The sequence below is a fragment of the Centrocercus urophasianus genome, unplaced genomic scaffold (genome assembly GCF_019232065.1).
Source record: "Centrocercus urophasianus isolate 14NV4802_14NV808 unplaced genomic scaffold, USGS_Curo_1.0 seq_13, whole genome shotgun sequence".
Lineage (NCBI taxonomy): Eukaryota > Metazoa > Chordata > Aves > Galliformes > Phasianidae > Centrocercus > Centrocercus urophasianus.
The window spans coordinates 5,604,925-5,619,905 of record NW_024884475.1 but is presented as its reverse complement, the minus strand read 5'-3'; the positions used below and the strand labels follow the sequence as shown (position 1 = coordinate 5,619,905).

Below are 14,981 nucleotides of genomic sequence, written 5' to 3'. Positions count from 1 at the left end.
CTAGCTGTGCAAATAAAGGATTTCCATGTCACACTTCCACATGGGAATCTCTGAAGTCCAGAGCTTTTTTTTGAACCATTGTAACCCTCTGATTAACTTCAAAGAAAGAACATAACCACTGCCTGCTTATCTACATGGCTGATCTGGGGTTTGCTCCATGCCTCTCTGAAGTCAGAATTAATGCAGCCTTCAAAATGGGTTTGAATAATTCATTTATTGATTCTCTTTGATGAAGCTCTGTTTCTCCTACTGAGAAAAAAGGGCTGTAATATTTAATAGAGATTTTTTTTTTTAATAACCCAACATTGTATTTTCCAATTGAAATTCCAGAACTGAATCTGAAAAAGAGGTGCATAAGACAACTAGATGCTAAAAGTTCTCAGAAGGGAAAAGTTTGGTGGGAAAAAAAAGGAATTATTTTAAATAGGAAGACATTAGTATGGAGGGGGTAAAGATCCAGCATGAATGGAGACTGGCAATTAAGATAATTTCTTGTTTTTTCCTCTTCAATTTTCATTCTGAAGGAAATGCTGCTTTTATAGCTTTTAGCTCAGCTGTTCTATTTATCTGGATTGTGCTGCAGTGACAAAAATAAGGAAAAGGATGTTTTGCTTTTTTCTTTTTTTTGCCAACTCTTTTACTTGTTGTGAAAAAAATAGACTGATTATGAAGTGGAATGAATTATTGATTTTTGATTGCTCAGGACTATCAAAAAGTATGCATTTGTGCTATTTCTTGTTGTACATATACAACAATTGGGTACTGAGGTTTTTTTTCATGGGGAAGCTGTATGGTCTCACTACTTGTTCCTATGCTCTCACACACATCTGATATCCTGCCCACTCTTTTTAGTCCCTGTTTCTTACTCATGAAAGGTCCTGTCTTTCTTTAATAGGAGCATTACCTGGGAGTGGACTTCGAAATGATAGCCTGTCTTTTTGTTCAACTCTGTTGGAGTCCACTTGATGATGGGTATTGCAAGATAATATTAATACCATGCCATCAAAATTTGTCAATCCAAAGAGAGCAGGTATGACTCACTGGAAAATATCCCCATCAGAAAGACTCTTTCCCAACTGCTTATCTGAGTGCGTGGAAAGATAAATGCTATGGTTCAGACTTTCCCTCCAGAGAGAGATTGTTCTTCAGGAAAAGTCAAAACAGACACATGCTCAAGTAGGCTCAACAGATTTTACAAGATATGACATAAACGACAAAGAATTTCTAGCAGTGGTTCTCTGTAGATGGATTTATAAAAGATCGAGGGCTTGAGGATTAAACTCTCTGTTGGCTGGGGTGAGACAACCTGATTATCCAGTCCAGCTGGAAAAGAGACGAGTAGCAAAGCCCATTGCAAGAAAATTAATCTAGTTAAGTGCTGCAATGCTGTCTTCAGCTGGCAGTGTCTGGGTGACACTGAACATAAACACTCATGGGTTGTGACTTGCACTGACATCCTAAGAGAACCACAGGAGACATGAAGAAAATGTTACTGTGTGTTATACTCATCTCTGCAGAAAATGAACAAATTGAGCAAAAAGTAAATTGAAGGAATGGTTTCGTATAGCAGGGAACTATGCAGCTATAGGCTGTTAGGAAGATGCATCCAATAAGTGTAATGAAGACTAATGTTATCTTTAACCTAATTAAGTATTTTTTTATGTGAAAATACTTTGGCAGAAATTTTCCTTGCTAAAATTGTGTTCTGTAGTACATACTCTGCTGTTTTTTATTTTGCATTTTTTCTGAAAGTCACGCAGCCAAACAGATCTTTGCTGGCATATTGAAGACTTGTGGAGAGAAGCAAGGAGCACGAAGGATAAGATGGGAAAAATTATCTAGTAAAAATAAATGGAGAAAAATTCTGTGTAATGGCATTTTAAAAAAATGCAGATGAAACTTGGCTTCAGATGACATACTTTTTTTTTTTTTTTAAGCAAAACTACCCTGAAAAATAAGATGATAATTATCTGTACTATTTTTTATTTGTCACCTGGCAGAATGTCTGAAGTATAATTAGTTTATGGATACAGAACTAAAAGATGCTAAGGAGCAATACACTTTCTTAAAAGTAATGTTGAACGTCATTTCTTGAATATTTTTGCATACTTCTTTCTGTCACGACATGGGGCAAAACTGACATAGGGCAATATCAGAAATGATTATGAAAATTCTTGCCTAATTTTTGTTCTGTGAGTAGTTCTGCTGGCTTCTGAGTGGCTGTCTGCAATGGTTGAAGGCAGAAAATCTGTTATCCTGCACCAACCCTTGCAGCCTTTTAAAAACATATGAAATTTGCAGGATCTGTCAAACAGGAGCTCTATGTGTAGTCCCTGAAGTTCTTCATTGCACTTTCTAGAGTGGAAAATGATAGGAGCTGTAATTCTGAGGATTGTCCATGGAGGCTGCTTAAGAGTAGTACCATCATGGTAATGCGTTCTGGATACATGATGGAAGTGGTACTGCATGTTAAATTTATCACCACAGACACTGAACTACTATTTTCTCTGGCTTATTTCCATGATGACAGTAATAAAGGTAATGTGCATGGTCCTGCAAACCCTGCCTTAATCTGTCCCTCTCTGTTCCAGGGGACAGGGCATTCCTTCATTCCTCTTGACATGTTTGTATTTGCCATTGCCCCATAGGAGATGAGGAACTGCAGACTGATGGAAGGGCTGACCTGCTTTTGGGTAAGCTTATAAATTTTAAAATGATCAGAGCTGCTATTGTTTTGGGCAGCTTGGATAACTCTAAGTACCGTCATACCATCAAGCCCCATGTTTTCATTTGCAACTGTTGGAACTAGACTGTCCTAATGATGTGGAAAAGGGAAAAGGCCCCAGGCTAACTTTTGGTATAGCAACAGGGAATTGTAATGCACAGGATTTCCTGAATGTGCTTATCTGTGGAGAATGATGTGAAACAGCTATAATGAGTAATCTATCTTCTGAAAATGATTTACAGGCCTTAATTAGAATGGTTTGCTCTTACTTATTGCTCTTCACCAATATACCCCAAAGTGCCCAATGAAAAAACATTGGTAGTATTATCCCCATCTTGTACTATATGATGTATGTACTATATACTGTAGGTATCAGGATCTGGGTCTTATATGGGCTGGAGTTCGTAATTTCTTTAGCTGGAGCACGGGACTGTATTGCTTCAGATAACTGAGTCCAGCATTATTTAACAAAGGCCAAAGGCACCTCACAAGCTGCTTTAAGTTTATGATCAAAATTTCCTGGTTTTCAACCCTTTGCTCATTCCGTTCAACCATATTGGCTCTCTGAAGTGCTAGCGGTGCGGAAGGAAGAAGATGCTTTATGATCCTTGATGACTATAAAGTAGCAAATAAAGCTCTAGGGTGCTTTCAAGCTCACAGTGATCTCGTGGGGTGGAAAATTAATCATGCTGCAGCTACTGGAGAATATATTTTTTTTACATTAGCTGCCTGGGTCTTTTTCCAAACCAGAAGATGATAAAGCGCTTCCCACTACTGGATGAAGACAAAAGAAATTGTCATCAACACAAGCAGTAAAATAAGCTGAATAAGCTTGTTTGGACTCCTGGTTACTAATCTAATCCTTTTACAATCATATTTTTGGCACTAGAAATAAGAACTGTTTGCAAAACAAAGTTTTTTTTTTTTTTTTTTTGTAATGTCCCAGTCATACTGTTGCAAACGTTGGATCTCATATCTTTGATCTGGTCTTTCAAACTTCAGTAACAGCCAATCTCTACTTACTACAGTAAGTATATTCTGTGTAAATCTATATAGGCAGTTAAAATTTTGGAAAGCACTTATAAATTTTTCCCTGCAGTCAGTGTGTATTAGATACTGCTGAAATAAAGCATAGGCAGTGGTTTGAGGTTTCTTGAGACTCCCAGTATTCCTGATGAAAAAAAATCTTAGCTTTATTTTTTCCACTGCTATTTTGCAGACCAATTTTCTTACACCAGAGATCTTTCCTGAGACCTCTATTATACTGCAAGTATGGGGGTCCCTCTGGGGTACCAAACTGTCTATGTGCAAGATAATTCACAAATGCTCAAGATTTTATTTTCCTGCTGAAAGCTTGTTCTTATCTAGACAAGGTCATTTGGGATTTCCGGCATGGTTACAGTCTCCTTGTAAGCTGATCATTCCCCTTTTCACAAGCTGCAGCAGCCTATGAGCACTGGGATTTCATATGCTCTGAGCAAGGTCAAGCTTAGCATTTTCCACCCCAGTGTCATTACATCACTGCAGCACAGATGAAAAATGGAAATCATGCTTTTATTATAGCAAAGCCAGCTCTCCAGTTTTGCACTGCTGCCACCCTTTTGTCATCATACTGCACCTCAACCATCTTCTCATAACGTAGGTCAAAACAGAAGACTGAACTTGGAAAGGCAGATAACTTCTTGACTTGCACTTGTCTTTAACATCACTGAAGGGTTGTCCTTTAGAAAAGTGGAGCCCTGTTGCAAAACTATTTATATTTATCTGTTCCTTGAATTTCAGCAGTAGAAAGATGTTTCTATATTCATTAAAATGCTAGGAGTAATGCTGTATAGGAACCGATTTTCTCTTTCTCTTTTTTCTGTAATTTCAGTTTGTCAATCTCAAGAAGGTGCTGCGCATCAGCTGTGGCAACAGACCACTTCCATCACAGGCTTCCACTAAGGGGAAAACTGGAACTTCAGAAGAACAACTCAAGGATGAGAGAAAACATGTTTTCACAAAACGGAGCACAGCAAAAAAATCAAGACTTGGAAAAACCTGTTGGTCATCATTAGGTTTTCAGCTCATCTAGTGCAAAGCTCTGGTATTTGGTAGATTGTGCTGTGAAACTGTGTGCTCAGGTAAGGAATGATTGTGAGAGTCTGCACTATCCAAGTTACAGCAGTTCCTATGAAACACTTTGCCTTGCAGCCAAATGTTTCCTGACACAACTGACCACAATCCTTGTTAGACTACTATCCAACCACAAATTTAATTAAGGCTCAGTAAAAACCTCAGTAAGATGTAACAGTGGAATCATAAAAAAGTGGGGTTTTTTAATAATAAATGTAAGGTTTGGTAATATATCTGTGCAGAACAAGAACTTAGGATGAACACAGGGAAGTGGAATCACTATTCCTGGAGCTGTTCAAGAAACATGGGAATGTGACATTGACAGACATGATTAGTGGGCATGGTGGGGATGGGTTGATGGTTGGACCTGATGATCTTAGATATCTTTACAACCTTAATGATTCTACGATTTTATGACCTTCTTACAGACTTTGTGAAAACTAGTAAAATGCTACATCTCTCTTAAATGCTACTTCAGGGATTATTTTCACTATATATTCAATCATAGAATCACCAAGGTTGGAAAAGACCTCCAAGATCATCTAATCTGACTGTCCATCTATCACCATTTCCCCTCACAACCATGTTCCCTATTACACAATCTGAATGTTTATTGAACACCTCCAGGGCAGTCTGTCCAGTCAGGCTGTCCCTGAGCAGTCTGTCACAGCACCTGATCACTCTTTTGGAGTCCAAGCTGAACCTGCCCTGGCACTATTGAGGCCATTCCTCCCATCCTATTGCTGTTACCTGTGAGCAGAGACCGAGTCCCACCTCACCACAAAGTTCTTTCAGGGAGTTGTAGAAAGCAGTAAGGTTTTCTCACGGCTCCAGTTCTCGAACACTGAACAATTCCCGCCCCCTCAGCTGCTCTCTGTAGGATTTGTGCTCCAGACCCCTCCCAGTTTCATGGCTTTTCTCCAGACATGCTCCAGGGCATTGATGTCTTGTAGTTCAGTGGATTGAAAGAAAGAACAGAAGCCTTATTTGCTCAAGTACACGCTTACTTGGACATCATCTTTCACTGAAGTATCTAACTCACTAAGTATTCAAAACCAAATGGAGCAACTCTGGACTTCATCTACTTGAGAAAATGTGGTTGCTTACTTAGCGGATGTGTTGCAGCTTGGATTTGTGTTGGGGTAAGTGTCCAGCTGTGCACAGCCTTGAACAGTTTCCAGTTCTCCCTGGAAAAGGAAGTTGTGCCCCACTTACTAGTGTTTCCACAGAAAAACAGATGTAATTGGGCAGCCATTAATGGAGAGGAAAGGAGCCCTAAGTAGTGCAAAACTTAGGGAGGACTTTGCCAAAACAATACTCAGTCTGTTTGATGCAATGCAGGGTGCTGTGTGGAGGATGAAACCCTCAAGTGTCACCTGTGGTGTCTTCTGTTGCTAACTGTCTTCATGACTATTTATAAAACAAAAACAAAAACAAAGAGAACCAACAAAAACAGGTCTCTATGTTTCTGTAATTTTCTAATCTGTGGTAGAAAATCTTATACATGTATAAAAAATAGTCCTCACTAAGCATGGGTAAATTTATGGACTCTTGTGCAATACTCAGTCCCATTTTGGATGCAAATCAATGTTTTTTCTGCTGTCATTAAGTGAACTTTCTGAAGCATGAGGAGTACAAATGATCTCTAGAACTGAAGAGGTACTTAGCAACATGAGGTTGGGTGGTTAAATATTACATAATTCTGTGGAAAATATTTGTTTTTCTTGAAAAGTCTTATATAAACTCTTATCATTTTGACCTCTACAGTCAACAGTTATAGCTGCTTTCCCTCCAGATATTTACTGTAAAATGCAGAGATACTGTGATCTGAAGCACAGGGCACAAGTGTGAACTGCTGTTGTTCTGGTCCCGCCCCTGTGGTATTTATCTGATTTAGGGAGATTTAAATTGGATACATGGAAAAGTTTCTTACAGTCAGAGTGGTAAGGCACTGGCACAGGCTGCCTGGAGTGGAGGTGGATGACCCATCCCTGGAGATATTCTAGGTCAGGCTGGATGTGGCCTCTCAGCACCTGATGGAGCTGCAAGTGTCCCTGTTTAACGCAGGGGAGTTGGACTAGGTGGCCTTAAGAGTTGCTTTCTACTCAAACGATTCTATGATTCTCTTCCATTTACAATCTACAGATGTTAAATAATGCTGAAGATAGGGCTGTGGTTAAATGTAGTTTGTCACTGAGGGCTCTGGAAAACTAAGAGGAAGGATGTGAGACACTGCAAGACGTCTTTTTAATTTTTGCTGTCTCCTGGTGAAGTAAAGTATAATGCCAGTAAATAGCAAGATTCTGCAGTAATTTGTCCTTCAGTGACACAGAACTCCTTTAAAGTTGCTCAACGTGCCATTTTATTTCTCATGCTCTTGTGATACTATATTGAATTGTTTCCTCCCCACTTACAATTAATGCAAGATGAATCTTTCTTCAAAGGACATTTTAGGAATTGGGCACCCATTTCTCAGACATTTTCCATGCCAGCTGGCACCAAATTTACTTAGGCAGTTCTTGAAATCTCACCCATAGAATTTAATTGTTAACTGAAGAGTCCTCGCTGGAAAATATGATTAATTCAAATGTTACCAGCAATAAAAATTACTTTGTTATGCCTGTGACGTGCACTGTTGATTCATAACAATAATGGCACGTTGCACCTAGGTAGCACTTTTCGTCTGAACTGGAGGATCAGAGTCAGTATTTCCATTTTGTGAGTGTTTCATATAAATCTCTGCATTTGTCATTGACAAATGAAAGAGTTTCAGAAATGTTTTCCCTATCATTTGTCTTTTGGAACATAAAGCAAACAAGAAAAGTTCATATTGTATCACAAGGAGTAGGAAAAAAACGAGTTTGCTGGCTGGGAGAACTTAGTAATGGCAGAGTGATGAAATAGCTGGGGGACACACTGGGCCCCACACTAAGTGCAATGGAAGGCATGCAGTCACTATGTGAACAGCAACACCCTCAGTTGTTCCTGGGGCATTGTATAGCACAGTCTGCCCCTCGCTTTGTCAATGCTATGGTAAATAGATATTATGGTTTACATGTGTACTCTCAATGCATTCACTCAAAATCAGCATGTAGCAGTGAATCACTGTGACATGATGTTCCTTTTTCAAGCACAGCGAGAGAGATATTTTCCAGATAGAGTTCAGCTTATTTTCTTTTATGCGTGATGGGAACCACACTTGGTATTTACAGACTTTTTAAAAAATTTCCTTGCAACCACAGCTATTCAGGCTTTCATTACATGTGAATTAAATGTGTCTCACAAACTCCTTTGTCAGCAAGACAGCAGGTAAAAGGCAAATAAGTGCAGGAGCAGCTTGCTGAGAGATGGTGTGAAGCACTTCCTATGCTCAATTTTCTCCTCTCTGAATAGGAAAAATATAGTTACAGAAGGTCACAAGTAGGATTTTTGTTCCAGGTTATTCTATATGTTAAATTTAACACAACAATCTGAAAACCTCTGCTTCAGGCATTACATAATCGGTTTCAACACATAATTTGATGTGCAGTGCAAACAGTACTGGTTGTGCTGGGAGGTATGCAGATGCACAGTCCAAAGAGACATAACATACAATCTGGGAGGGAGGCAGAGTAATTCACTTCATCACTGGGATTGTATAGAAAAGTGATTTCAAACTCATGCCTTAAAGTGAAAAAAATTTCCCAACAGTTCTGGCAGATGTGGTTTGCTTCTCTTCTGCTCCAGGCTTCTAATGTAAAAAAGAAAAAGTTATGTCACAGAAGTAAAAGCTACAAGAAAACCACAAAATACAATAAAAAAATACATATAATTAATAACATATCAGTGAATGGCTGCTCTGTGGTTTCTGTAACGTGGACTCCATAGAAAAATGCAGTGTGTGGGTCCTTAGATGTAGCTCGAACTCTGGAGCCCGTTTTCCTGACTCCAGCATTGTGTCCTCGGGGCAAAAGAGATTCTTCCCAAGGATGGTTTAAAAATATTAAACAGAGTTTTTCCATGAGATGATGTGCAAAAATATTCTTCAATAAAATGTGCGAAGAGCTCATGATGGCGTGCTCTTACTGAAAAAAAAAAACAGCAATAACAGCCAAACACGGCTACGGAGAGAGCTGTGAAATGAAACTCTTCAAAGGCCCAGAAAAATAAAATCATTCAATGATTAATGGGTTATGTGAGCCTTAGCTTCTTGCCGTGAACTTGTACTACATGTGAGATTTCAAAAGACTACTGCCATTCTTACACTGACTGTATAGTTTTAAATCTCTTTTCTTATCTTCAGGTTGGATATTAGGAAAAATTTATTCTCCAAAAGAGTGGTAATGCATTGGATTAGGCTGCCCAGGGACGTGGTGGAGTCACCATCCCTGGAGCTGCTGAAGAACTGTGGAGATGTGGCAAGGAATGAGCAGGTAAGACTAACAATATCTTCAATCGCCACTTATCTGAATTTTATTTTCTGGGTGCACAATATAGGCTCTTTCAAAGCAGGCTCTGATGTAGCTGTAGCAATACATAAACATGCATGAAATGTATGAAGGAACACAAAAATAGGTAGGTGGTATGGATGTTGGAAGGCTTTGGTCATCGTCTTTGATGCTGCCGTTACACTTACTGTCCTATTGCCAAAAAGGCAGGTGCAGCCAAATATCTTTATTTGCTTAAATACACTGGAAAGGAAGGAACCCTCTCTGATTTTGGTTGTTTTCTCTTGAGGTACTTTGATAATCAGCCCATGATTGGAAGACTGGGAGGGCAATGAAAATTGCCTGTTTTTTAACTGGAGGTGGAGAATAGTTTGTTTTGAATAAGTTTCACTGTAATGAAGAAAGGTTCTGTGGGATGTGATGAGATGTCAAGCTACTGTTGAAGCATCTGGATACAAGTCAGTGTGATGGGACCAGCAAACACATTTGTGCTGTCATTCTGGGAGATCATGTATTTAATGCTCTGCAAATATTGCCTTACCCTGTTTGACAGTAGACCCTGAAAAGATCCCAAGATCTTATTAACAAGCAAACAAACAAAGATAATTTAGCTTAAATTGAAAATAAAATACACAAAACAAAAACTAATATTCTTTTTTTATTTGTCCTAGTATTCCTGGACACAAAAAGGGAGAATAATTGACATTCAGGCTGTATGTTACAAATCCACTTTTCTGATTTTAGTGGTGCCTGTGACAAGAAAGGAAATGCAGGAAAGGGAGCTGGCTCCAGAAAGGAGGCACAGTTACGTAGATACTTTCTACCTGGAAAGCACATTATTATATGGGTGGATACAGCTAGAACTTTTGGAATAAAATATGCAAACAACCTAGTTTTATTCCAAGCTTGCCCTTCTTTTGGAATATTTATATACTTCCTCTGATTTTTCTAGTGCTGTGATTCCCCAGTTGGTTGGTTGGTGTTTTTGTTTTTTCTTTTTTATTTGGTGTGTCTATTTGTCTCCCTTCCACCCACGATTCATTGTTCTCCTCCATTAGTTAGAATTAGTTAGAATTAGTTAGAATTAGTTAGAATTAGTTTTGCATATCTCTCTTCTGAATATAACCAGTGCTTTGTAAGACTGATTGAGAAGACCTCTTTCTTAGAACATTCTCTAATATTCTTAGTGTACGCTCCAAAATGCTGTGTGAATTGGAAGTTGTCTTTGCATTCCTTTGCCTCTACCACTAGAGCATGTGCTTCATGAATGTTGGCTGAGAACTATGGTTGTGGTTGCTCAGGCATATGTCACTCTGTTTTCTCTTTGTCTCAGTTAATTTTGCATCTTCCGGTACCTTTCTCTGCTCATCTAAAAGAGTCTTTTCCGGTTCAAAACAAGTGGTGTTGTGCAATTTGTTGAGAGTTGATTTTTGGCTGTTTGGAAGGGATGGGAATGGTTTCACAACATGGACTAGAACCAAACATGCATAACTTTTACCTTTCTGACCCACTTGCTCACATGCTTCCTGTTTCCTTTATTGCAAAAGTTAATTAGAAAAAAATAGGACAGGCTCTCTTAAAAATAAAACAAATGTTTCCGGTCCTGTTGTTTGTTGTATGTGAGATGGGTATTTCATGCAGAGCTAGAGAATTGGAATGTCTTGTAAGAAGCCTGGTGTTTTGGGAAGAAAAAAATGGAGGAGAAAATGTGTATCTGCTTTGTACAGCAAACAGTTCACAAAGCGCTTTATTTGTGGATGCAGAAGCAAAGAAAACTTCATCTAGATCACGGTCATTGGGTCTTCAGCATGCTCCACACCAGCACACACTTCTGGTTTTCTGCAGTGTCCTTGATCTCTGTCAGTTCTGTCCTGCCTGCAACAAATTTTACCGAGTGCAGGAAGTCATCGGTGGTCCTTGACATGGCTTTTATGGCTGAGCACACGCTTTTCTAGGGAGAGGAGTGTTTTGAAGGCTTGAACTCTGTGACATTTTGCTCAACTTGTGCAATCTTTTGCTCAATATTTGATAATCTGCTGTTTTCATCAGCTGTCAGTTACAAGAATTTGCTATGGGATTTTCACAAATAAACAGCAGTAACTGGGAGACATGAAAAAGGACTGTGTACAGCCCTTGAGTTTAAATTCCTTTAAATTTCCTTAAGATCTCCACCACTAGACTGTTGTGTGCAGAGAAAGCCACAAGCGATACAATCAATCATTTGGTGAATGTGGTTTTCTGAAACAGCTGTGTATCTGGATAAGCTGCTTGATAAGTTACCAAAGACAGCTTATGGGTGGTGCTTGTGCTCTCTGCAATTGTGCGAAGTGCTGTTCAAACTGCCCTTGACTCCCAGCCAACAGATGGGAAAGTCATTAGCAATCAGATTTGAACAACAGTTGCTTTCTGTGTTTACAAAGTTCTGTACATGATCTGTATGTTGACAAGTTATAAACTGGGTGGAAAATGTCTGACATCTCCTCTCTGCAATTTCTGTAAAAAAAATGCAGCAATCAACACACAGCTGAGGGCTCCAGCAACCAGCAGAAAAAGGACTCGATGTGGTAAAAGGGCAGGACCATTAGGAACAACAGCAAGGCCAGTTTGCCACTAGACACAAAGTTCACCCCAAATCACGAGCATTTCTTGTGCTGTAGCTGAAGTCAATAACCTCAGTACAAGCAAGAGGAGTACTCCAGGTGCATAAACCTGAGTAGTCCTTAGGCAGGTCTAGTTTATGTGTCCATAGCACATAATCTAAGCTGTGCTCAGCCCTGGCAGAGCTGTTGGAGTAATAATTTCTCAAAAGTAAACTGCAGCAGAAAATCTCTAGAAAGCATTCTGCATAACCAGTACATAATTGACATCAAGCGTGGCATTATCCTCTTTTTGTTCTTATTAACTAGATTCCTCAAGACATAAACACATGATCAAGCTAATCCTAGTATTCAAGAGTTTATATTAGGAATAAAATTAGTTCATTATATTTAATTTATGGGTAAAGAATCTCCATTAGTTTGTAATGTTTCCCTGTGCTGTAATAACGCTCTCTGCTTTCCCAGCTACTGTCCAGGAGCAGTCTGGTTAGTGCAGAACCAACATTTTGTCAAGGCACCTGAGGGCTGGGTTGGTAGAAGTAAATCCGTTCCGATAAGAATTATTTCACTAGTAGGCCTGACAGGTTATTTATTTATTTACTTATTGTAATCACAGTATTGCAAATATGTATTTTTTAATTGTTCTTTACTGAAAACCAAATCGGCAGGAGGGGAGATTTTTCAGAGTCAGATAGGCTCAGGTGGTCAACTCATAATTTTCAGCATGACTCAAATGGCTCTTCGTTCCCTTACATTTCATTTTGCTACGTTGCAATAACCACAGATGTGACTGTCCCAGCCCTTTCCCCTGTCCTGGATCCCCTGAGGAGGACTATTTGTGAAATATACAGCAGAATGGATAGCTGACGGAGGTGAAGTTTGGATACATGTGTTTCAGACATGTAATGCATGGAGATTTTAAAACTAAAGTGGTGATAATGATGCTACCTGGCTTTAAATTCCTGCTGAATTAAAGGATCGATTCAGCCGTAAAGTGATCACTGTATTGTGATCTGTATTGTAGAAAGTAGCAATGAGCTTGATGTTCCTTCTGATGGGTCAGTGGACTAGGTATTAATGGTCTTTTCCAGCCTTACTGATTTTATGATTCTATTCTGTCATTCTATGAAATCAAAGGAGCTGGTAACAGAACAGTCAAACAACAACCAGTAACAGCTTTGGTATTATAAAAGAAAAGATGTATGTGTAAAATCATTTTCCACTTAAAAAAAGTGAAATAAAACACTAGGCAAATGATTGCTAGAAAATTTTATCCTGATTCTTCTGCTAAGGTCAGTGTGTATTTACCTACTTGACAGATGTTGATGCTCTTGATTAGAAATAATCCATCTTTTCTCTCCCCATAAATATACATAGGCAAATATGCATGTACCTACCTACCTGCATGAAAGGGACTGAGAACATAGACATTTAGTTATTGAATTGGCCTCCACGAAATGTGGAAATTTTCAAACACCTTCTATATTTCAGAGCAGAAGCACATGGCCAACCTCATTTTCCATTCAATTGTGAGCCATTATTTACATCTGTGAAAAGTGAGTGAAAAATGCTACCAGCATGAATAAACCAATTTCTAATTTCTTCACATAAACATGACATTATAAAACATAAGGAAGCGAAAAGCTGGTCCTTTGTGCTGGCAGGAGCAGGTTTCAATTCTGGTCCCTCATGAGCCAAGTCTTTCTTGCCATATTTCTCAGGTAATTAAGTCAGTTTATGGGAAACTGTGTTCGTTTTCCTGCCTGTCCCCTTTTCATAATGATTTTGCCCTGAAATTCTGAGGTGGAGAGGTATCAGCACTGCTATACCTCACTTAGAAAACAGCAAACTGAGTCAAAGAAATGATGTGCCACTCAGATAGTTGAGATGAGAGTTAATTGAATTCAAAGTTGCTGTTGTCATGCCAGAGACAATCCTCTGACACAGACCCAAGCACTGTTTGCTAACCTACCATTAGCAGTCCAATGGCATCTGTACCTTCAGCACCTCTGTCTTAATGTGTCCTCTGTGTCCACAGCTGACACGTCAGTCCAGTTCTGTAAAAATGAACAGTTGGAGGGTTGGCTGAGGGAAAAAGTTTAAATCAAAGGTGTTTATTTATGTAATGAAAGAGCGTAATGTGGAAATACTTCCAAACTAAACCTCTCACTTCATGAATGTTTCTCACCAAAACTTTGGAGTTAACATTAATTTCTAATGTAATTTGAACTGTAGTCCTAGCTCTGCATGTCTGAAATTATGAGAAGTTTCTGATTTACAGCCATCCCTAACTGTCAGGCATAAGACAGCATCTTACATTTATTCACTCATCTTATTTGAATTATTAACTTCTGTAAAATGCCAATCATGTTTTTCTTATTCCACCTAGAATTCCTGATCTCTGTGTTGTTACGTGAAGGAGTTAGGTGTAAAAATTACCCGGATCTTAGCCCCATACAGTGCTAAATATTTCAGCCATTATCCAGCAAAGCACTTGAGCACATATTTACCTTTCAGCACCTCAGGAATCTCATTCCTATCAATGGGTTTCCTCAAGAATTTCAAGGGTCAGAACTCTCAGCGTCCTGCGAATGAGGAGATTTGGTTGTGAGGAGTTAGAGCAGTGCCTGTGCAGTGTGAGGACCTGCTCCTCTCCCGATCTCTGAGATATCCTGATGTTTTGTGAGGAAGAGAGTGACAGCAAAGAAGTGTAAGCCTAAATAATCCGCTCCTTTTGATTAGAGGTTGTGCAAGGGCTAACGAGGATTATTACTGCTCCTAGGAGACATAAAAAAGGCAACAAAGAGAAGCCTGTATTTGGATGGCATTGACTTGGAAATACAAAAGGAAAAACTGCAGCTCGGCTGAACAGGGTGGGGTAAAGAACTGAAAAGAATAAAAATACTCAACTTTTCTTGACATGAAATTCAACTATATTTTCCTCAGGAAAAACGAAATGCAATACTGGTAATTTATACAGACTGTTGAACAAATTGAAACCATATACAGAAAATTAAGTTACATTTTTATGGAAAAAACAGAATATGTTTAACAATCACTACCTAGAGCCAGCAGTCTTTCACTATATAACTTGCAGAGAGTTTTAATTACGCTGAG

The 14,981-nt window shown here is 39.0% G+C and overlaps 1 long non-coding RNA gene across 1 annotated transcript in view; it reads left to right on the top strand.

The window, feature by feature from the left end:
• LOC122157318 overlaps positions 1–9,164 on the top strand; it is a 70,486-nt gene extending 61,322 nt beyond the window's left edge. The window contains exons 7-10 of the long non-coding RNA XR_006167844.1: positions 896–1,030; positions 2,592–2,693; positions 4,599–4,848; positions 9,123–9,164. This is a non-coding gene — a long non-coding RNA (uncharacterized LOC122157318). The remainder of the gene's footprint in view (positions 1–895; positions 1,031–2,591; positions 2,694–4,598; positions 4,849–9,122) is intronic.
• Positions 9,165–14,981: the final 5,817 nt, after the last annotated feature.